Source organism: Acomys minous (assembly GCF_964271855.1).
Source record: "Acomys minous genome assembly, chromosome: 2".
Taxonomy (NCBI): Eukaryota; Metazoa; Chordata; class Mammalia; order Rodentia; family Muridae; genus Acomys; species Acomys minous.
In genome coordinates this window covers 67,604,693-67,612,776 of record NC_140484.1, presented here as the reverse complement: position 1 = coordinate 67,612,776, position 8,084 = coordinate 67,604,693, and positions in this window count along the sequence as shown.

The window sequence follows — 8,084 nt, the reverse complement described above, 5'->3', positions numbered from 1 at the left end:
GATGTAGTCAAGTTGAGAGCCAAGAATAGTCACCACAAGTCACCCCTTCTCAACCTGACACACGACCATATCTCCTTATGTCACCCCTAATTCCCAAATGAAAACAATAACCAGGTCATAACTACACCCAACCTGCTATAACTACCCCATATACAATCCCAAATGCATTATCTACTTAACCAGTCCATAATTACATGTCACATGATATAACTATCCCTCGTCCAACTGCAAACATACATTTTAGAATAGGTAGCAATGTCCATTGAGGTGTATTCTTTTAGTGTCTCAAACTTAAATATTATAACAATTGATGTTCTCTTAACTGATGTTACATGGCATGATAAATTGAGGAAAGGAAACAAAAATATTTCTACAAAAGCATTCTTAACACAATATGACAGGAACACTCACGTCAATTATAATCCATTTGTACAACTGGTCATGTGGCCTTAACTGGTATTTATAACTACATTCCTCTACTACCCATTCTGTATTTCCTCCACCTTCAGCAAGCACCTCTGCAGGTCTTGGCTCTTTTCTCAGTGACCCATACTTTTATTCCTGAAGGGTCTGTGCCCTTTGTCATCCTGCCTGGATTAGTTTGTTGTAGCTTCCCAATGTCTTTAATCACAGGACATGGTAGCACCAAGAGACTCCCTAAAGGACTTCCCACACCCCAGGCATGATCTGTTTTACCTCAGTTGTGGAGAAGCAATCCAGTCACCCCTTGATAATCTGGTTCAATCAGTCATCCTAACACTGTTATTAGTTTCTTAGCCTGTTGGCTTAAGAGCATCAGAAGCGGCTTAAGTGTAAGTATGAGGTTCCAGTTGAATAAAATGTTTGTGTGTCTCCTGGCAGGAACACTCCCCAATATGGATCCAAACCTTTTAGGCCAGCAGAACTTAAGGTCATGGGAAAAGGTGGCAAAGGTTTTTCTGGTGAGTCACTAGAGGTGACAGTGAGTGGATCTATTGCCGTTTCCACCGTTTGATTCCTGGACCCATGGATCCTGGCTATGGGAGAAACTGTACTGTATATTGAACGTTGGTTCAAAGCACATACTGCTTTCTGGAGAACACTGGCCCAGCCCTCCAAGCTGCTGCTGTAGCTGTGTCTTCAAAAGGCCATTCCATCTTTCTATCAGAGCAGCGACTTACTTCAGGGTGGTGGGGAACATGGTAAGACCAGTGGATGTCATGGCTGTGGGTCCGCTGTCACACTTCTCTGGCTGTGAAGTGAGTTGCTTGGTCAGGAGCCATACTGTGTAAATACGGCATGGCATTCTGTAAGTCCACGGATGGTGGTTTTGGCAGAAGCATTACATGCAGGAAAGGCAAATCCATAACCAGAGTAAGTATCTATTCCAGGAAGGACAAAACATTTTCCTTTCCCATGGAAGAAGTGGCCCACACATAGTTAGCCTGCCACCAGATCTGGGACTCAGTGTTGGTCTCTGCTCTTGGTAGATCTATCACTCAACGAGAGCTATAGCCAGGTCAGCCTTGGTGAGTGGCAATCTGTGTCATTGAGCTCCATGCACAACCTCCACCTCTGCCACCATGGTCACTCTGTTCATGTGCCCATTGGACAATGACAAGGATGGCTGGGGAAAGAGGCCAACTGTCCACAGAATGGGTCGTCCTATTTGACTACTGAACTCTTCTTCTGCTGATGAGCATTTTCACAGGACACGAGCATCTTTGCACTCTTGGTCCACATAGGTCTTCCTCAGATGTCTTACAACTTTTCCAAGTCCCTGACCATCCAGCCAATCCATTGGTTACAGCCCATGAATCAATGAACCATCACACCTCTGGCCATTTCTCCTTTCAAACAAAATGTATGACCATGTACTGCCCACTTGTGAAGACTTCCCTTTGCTGGTGTCTTGGTTTTCCGAGAAAGGAGTAGTTATGCTGCATCTGTCCACTTCTGGGTAGTGCCTGCATAACATGCAGTACCGTTAGTAAACAGGCCCTAGTCTTCCTCAGTCAACCAATCATAGGGCACATCCCATGAGGCTATAGGTGCATGCTAGGCAGCATACAGCAATGTAATGGGAGTCAAAAACAGGCATTTGAGCAACATCTTAATGAAACTTGCTTGTGCCTTTGGGGCCTGCTTGGGCCTGATCATGTATGTACCACTTCTATTTGACAATGGATTTCTGTTGTGTACATCCTTCTTTATGGATTGGTGGGCCAGATAACACCCAGCTCACGATGGACAGGTTAGGCTGCATAGTAACTTGGTACCCCATTTTCAAATATTCAGGTTCTGTTAAGATCAAATAGCAGGCCAAGAGCTGTCTTTCAAAGGGTGAATAGTTGCAGCTGATGGTAAAGCCTTGCTCCAAACTCCCAAAGGTCTCTTCTGTTATTCACCTGTATGGGGGCCTAGCAAAGGCTCCAAAACAGCATCCCTATCTGCCACTGACACCTCAAGTACCATCGGATCTGATGGATCATATGGTCCAAGTAGTAGAGCAGCCTGCACAACAGCCTGGACCTGTTGAGGAGCCTTCTCCTGTTCCAGATGCCACTCAAAGCTAGCAGCTTTCTGAGGCACCTGGTATATGGGCTGGAGTGACACAACCTAAGGGAGGAATGTGCTGTTTCCAGAGTCCAAATAGGCCTCCTAAACACTGTGCTTGTCTCTTGGTGACGGGAGGCACCAGGTACAACAATTATCCTTCACCTTAGAAGGAATCTCTCTGCATGCCCCTCACCACTGGACTCCTGAGAAGTTCACTGAGGTAGAAGGTTCTTGAAATTTGGCTTGGTTTATTTCCTGTTGTTACCTGTGTTTATTCCTTGTGTTACCAACAAGTCCAAACTGGTTGCTACCTCCTGCTGACTTGGTCCAATCAACTTAACGCCATCAATATACTAAATCGGTGTGACATTTTGTGGAAGAGACAGATGATCAAGATCCCTTTGAACTAGGTTATGACAGGGCTGGCAAGTTAATATGTCCTTGAGGTAAAACCATAAAGGTGTGCTGCTGGACTTGCCAACTGAAAGCAAAACTGCTTCTGGTGGTTCTTACGGAGAGGTACCGAGGGAAAGGCTTCTGGTAGATCAATAGGTGCGTACCGTGCACCAGGAGATGTGTTAATCTGCTCAAGTAAGGACATCATATCTGGTACAGTACAATTGGAGTCACTACTTGATTGAGTTTTCAACGGCCAACTGTCACGCTCAACAATTCGTCATTGCCCTGGCCAGATACGAGAGTTGAAGGGAGGTGTGGTGGGAACCGTCACCCTTGCATCTTTCAAGTCCATGGTGGTGACTACAGTTCCTCCAGGGACGTGACACTGGTTTTGATTCTCTATTTTCCCAGGCAGAGGCAATCTGAAGGCTTCCGTTTAACCTTTCCAAGCACAACGCCCTCACTCCCCAGGTCAAGAAACCAATGCGAGAATTGTGTCAACTCCTAAGTGTCCCTACCCTCATTACACATTCTGGGACTGGAGAAATAGCCATCGGTGAGTTTAGGGACCTACTGTGGGTCAGACTTCAAGGCTCCATTGACCCACTGACCTGGAGGAGTCCCTACCTTAACTGATGGGCCACAGTGTCTCTAGGGGCCTCCAGGAATCAGTATCAATTCCGAATCAGTAGCCAACAGACCCCAGAAAGTCTGTTTCCTCTCCCCCAGTGTACAGTTACCCTTGTAGAAGGCCACAGGTTCCTCTGGCGAAGGATGTAAAACACTTAGGTATTGTATCAAGGCCCTTCAGGAGAACCCGGCTGTCCATTCAGGTGTTCTGGGTCTGCAAACTGGCTTAAGTCTGGACATTGGCTCACGGGCCAAGACTCCCTTTTGTCACAATACAACAGCATTTCTTTCACTTGTTTAAGAATTTTTCTGCTTATACAGACCAAACAAAAATTCTGCAGGCTTCTTATCTATATCATGCCTGGAAACACCATGACTGCTTAGCCAGTACTGAAGGCCCCTACAAGTCATGCCACTGAAGATCGACTGTGCCTGTGCCACCCAATATGACATTGCTTTGTCCCATGCTGCTTCTCGCAGTAACTAGGATCACCTTGCCTTTCAGCTTGCCACGTGTCCCCACTACTTGTGGGCCCAATTAACTGCACTGCGTTAACCTCATCCGGTTGAGCAGCAGCAGCTCCAGCGCTAAGGTCTAGCACAGAGAAAAGGGCGACAACGAAGGTCTTCAGCTGAGCTGGTGCCTCTTCTTCCCATTTTGAACCTCATGGGATTAGTGAAGGGTGTGTTTTCTGTGCCTTCCATTGTGGAGGATTAGGTTACACAGCCCTGCACTATAGATTGCAATTTCCCTGAGCCTTAAAATACTTTCATCAACACTAAGACATGTCAGACATCTCAAATTCCTTTTATTATGCCACCTTTTGACAAATGCTTCGGTGAACTAGTCAAACAAACGTTTGATACCTTTTTTAAAAAACTGTGCAAGATTCCACATTAAATCTAGAATCTCCAGTCAGTGAGTCTATATCAATAACCTCAGCCCAACGCAGTTTTATGTCCCTGCCTCTATTATCCCACAACCTTAAAATCCATTCCCTCACACAATCCCCAGATCTCTGCTTGAAGGAATTAGCAACTCAGTGAGCTCTTTAGTAGGATCTCCTCATGGACGACATTTCTGTCTCCCCTCGAGAAACTTGCCTGGTCTTTGGTCTGGTTATAGGTCTAGAGGCAACTATTGGTGGCCCTGAGGGACATCAGTGCTCTCTTACCTGGCATCTCCTACAGAGAAAGTCATTGCTGGTTTAACAGACAAGGGATTTCTTACCTGGCATCTCCTACAGAGAAAGTCATTGCTGGTTTAACAGACAAGGGATTCATTTCCTCAGTAAAAGGTAAAAAGGTGGTATTTCAGGGGATGGGAGTACATCCTCTGCTGATGGTGGAGAGTACTTCCTCGGGTGAGATAAACCCTTGAGAATCTGAGGGCTCAACTTTCTCAGCTTCAATAGGGCTCTCCTGCACAACTCCATCCCAAGTCAATGGGATCCCATTCTGAACCAACTAATGTCCCTCCTTAACTGCCAGCAGAGGCTCAGACTTGAATTTTTGCTGTAACTCAGCCAACCCTATAACGAAGGCTTTGGCTTGGTTTTCTTGGCTATTTGAGCTCTGTGGCCACTGGAGACAAGACTCTCTTCCATGGTACACTTAGAAATCTTTAGACTGTGTGTGAACATCTGGAACTGGCCAAATTTATCACCGAGTTTACTGTTGTCCTTCACCATATTCTGAGGTGCCAGAAGTTAGTTACTTTTTATCACAGAGCTCTTTCTTTGTCCATTTTATCCAGAGATGCTAGGACCAAGCAGCCAGCAGCAGCATTTTCCTTATTTTTCCACAAATTGTCAGAAGTTTTCCCAGAGTCACCAAATCCATTACCTCCCACAATTGGTGATTCAGGTTAATCAAATGCATTTGTCTCCTTAATTGTGTAAAATAGGTCACACCATGGGCGGTCAGAACTTCCCAAGCTTCTAGGAGAGGCTTCAGTGACTGAAGAGGATTCGTTAACTGTAGGTGTTGGCAAATGTGAAAGCCTATTCCAGATACTTTTTAAAAAAATTATTCTTATATTCTGTTGTTCTACAACTTCTCCTGGTACCAAAATCTGTATCAGTCGGGGTCCTCTAGAAACCGAACTTACAGAATATAAACATGCCTTATTAAAATGGCTTACCAGCTGTGGTCCAGCTGTAGTTCAACAACGGCTGTCTACCAATGGAAGGGCCAAGAATCCAGTAGTTGTTCAGTGCATGTGGCTGGATGTGTCAGCTGGTCTTCAGTATGCACCGGAATGGCTGTAATGCCAGTGAAGGAACGGACTTGCCAGTAAGAGTGAAAGCAAGCTTCCTTCTTCCATGTCCTTTGTACAGGCTGCCACCAGAAGGGGGGGGCCCAGATTAAAGGTGCATTTTCTCAACGCACACACACACACACACACACACACACACACACACACACACACACACACACAAATCTGCATTAAACGTGTATCTTCCCACCTCAAAAGACTCAGATTAAAAGACTCAGATTCAGGGGCTGGAGAGATGGCTCAGTGGTTAAGAGCACTGACTGCTCTTCCAGAGGTCATGAGTTCAATTCCCAGCAACCACATGGTGGCTCACAACCATCTAGAATGTGATCTGATGCTCTCCTCTGGCTGCAGGTGTACATGCAGGCAGAGCACTGTATACATAATAATAAATACGTCTAAAAAAAAAAGGCTCAGATTCCTCTTCAAAGGAAGTTAAGAAAAAACCCCTCACAGGTGTACCCAGCTACTTGGGTTTTAGCTAATTCCAGATGAAGTCAAATTGACAACCAAGAACGGCCATCACCGTGACACAGACTATGTGCCACACAATACGCTTAAACTTAGAAACCAGCCAGCTTGCCAACACAGGCCATGTACAGCACCCAGTCTACACAGGCACCATTTATGTGACCTACAAGAGTGAGTTGTATTTTAGCTCCATATAAACTAGTTTTTACTCCTTATTTCTGCTTTTCTTGGCCCTCTGATGAAAACGCTCTGCTTCCGTCTTTGCTCAGCTCATCAGTGGCTCCAAGCCACAAACCGCTAATAAATACATCAACTCCATCTCGAAAGCTAAAATTGTTATGATTTTGTTTTGTAACTGGAGATCATTGCTCGGGATACCTAACAGGTTTAGCCTTTCTGCAATCACTCCAGAGATAAGTCACAGTTACTGTCACCAGGTGTCAACAAGGGAATAAAGCTTTGGCCAGGCCTTGCGGGACAGGGCTGGAATCCCAGCACTCAGAAGGCAGCAGAGGCAAGAGAATCAGAAGTTCAAGGCCAGCCATGGCTACACAAAACAATATATAAAATAATCCCTCCCAGAACAATCTCCCTGTCAGTGGTGCCAGCGTTTGAGGAGACACAGCACGGACACCTGCAGCAGCTTGAGGAGTTCCCTCCCTTCTTGAGGGTAAAGCTGAATCTCTTTGGCTTCGTTGCAGAAAAGAATTTCAGGGACAAGCCAGTAGGAAGCAGAGTTGTAGTTCGTTAAAAGACAGTTTAAGGCCAGGGATTAATAGAGAGGTGCTGAGAGAAAGGTAAATCACACCCCAAAAAATCATGGGTGTAGGATTTCTAAGGGAGAAGTGTCCCTCATGTTTTTATAACAGTCATATACAGGATTTTGTTGATTTCCAAGGCTATTCTGATAGAGTTGGTTAAGTGTGAAGGCGCTCACAGGAAGACTCAAGTACGCTGGACAGGATTATGACGGTAACACAGTAGACCACAGGGGTGCAGGCAGTTGGGATATCTTCACTGTGAACAGAAGTTAATAGTTTTCTTAATGGGATCCCCAGAAAACATCCAGGCGAGCATTAAGGACAAGGTCATACACTCTCATGCCTTAAACCTAGTTGACTGCTATCTTAACATTCTTTTGCAGGGGTTGATAAAGGGTCTCACTATGGATGTAGGCGTGGCTGGCCTATAACTTGCTATGTGGACCAGACTGGCCTCCAACTCAGAGATCAGCCTGTCTTGGCCTATATGTGCTATGATTAAAGATGTGCACCACCACGCCCAGCTCCTTAATGTCCTTTTAAAGAAATATTTGTATATAAAAGAAATACTGCCCATACGTAGGCAATCTTTGGATCAAATATAAGCAGTTAACTGTCCTGGAATTCTTGATTTTCACGTAAGTGACTACAGCCACACTTCAGAGCGAAGGCTCCACTCTCTCTGCGTAGAATCTTCTCTGTACCCTATCTCATCCCCAGTCATACGGAACAGTGAGGTAGCTCCAGACATGTTGGGACCCAGGACATGAGTTCTGCACATTAGGACTAGTCTAGCAGGGGTAGAAACACCCATAAAGTAAAGCGCTTTTAGCAAAGTGAAATGCAAATGGAGATCACCTGAGAGACAGAGAGAGAGAGAGAGAGAGAGAGAGAGAGAGAGAGAGAGAGAGAGAGAGAATGAGAATCCAGTTCACTTCACAGCATATTTCCTTGTGCCCTTCCTGTTTTACAATATCTTGCTTTACAAGAGGAAAGGTTCAGGTGCA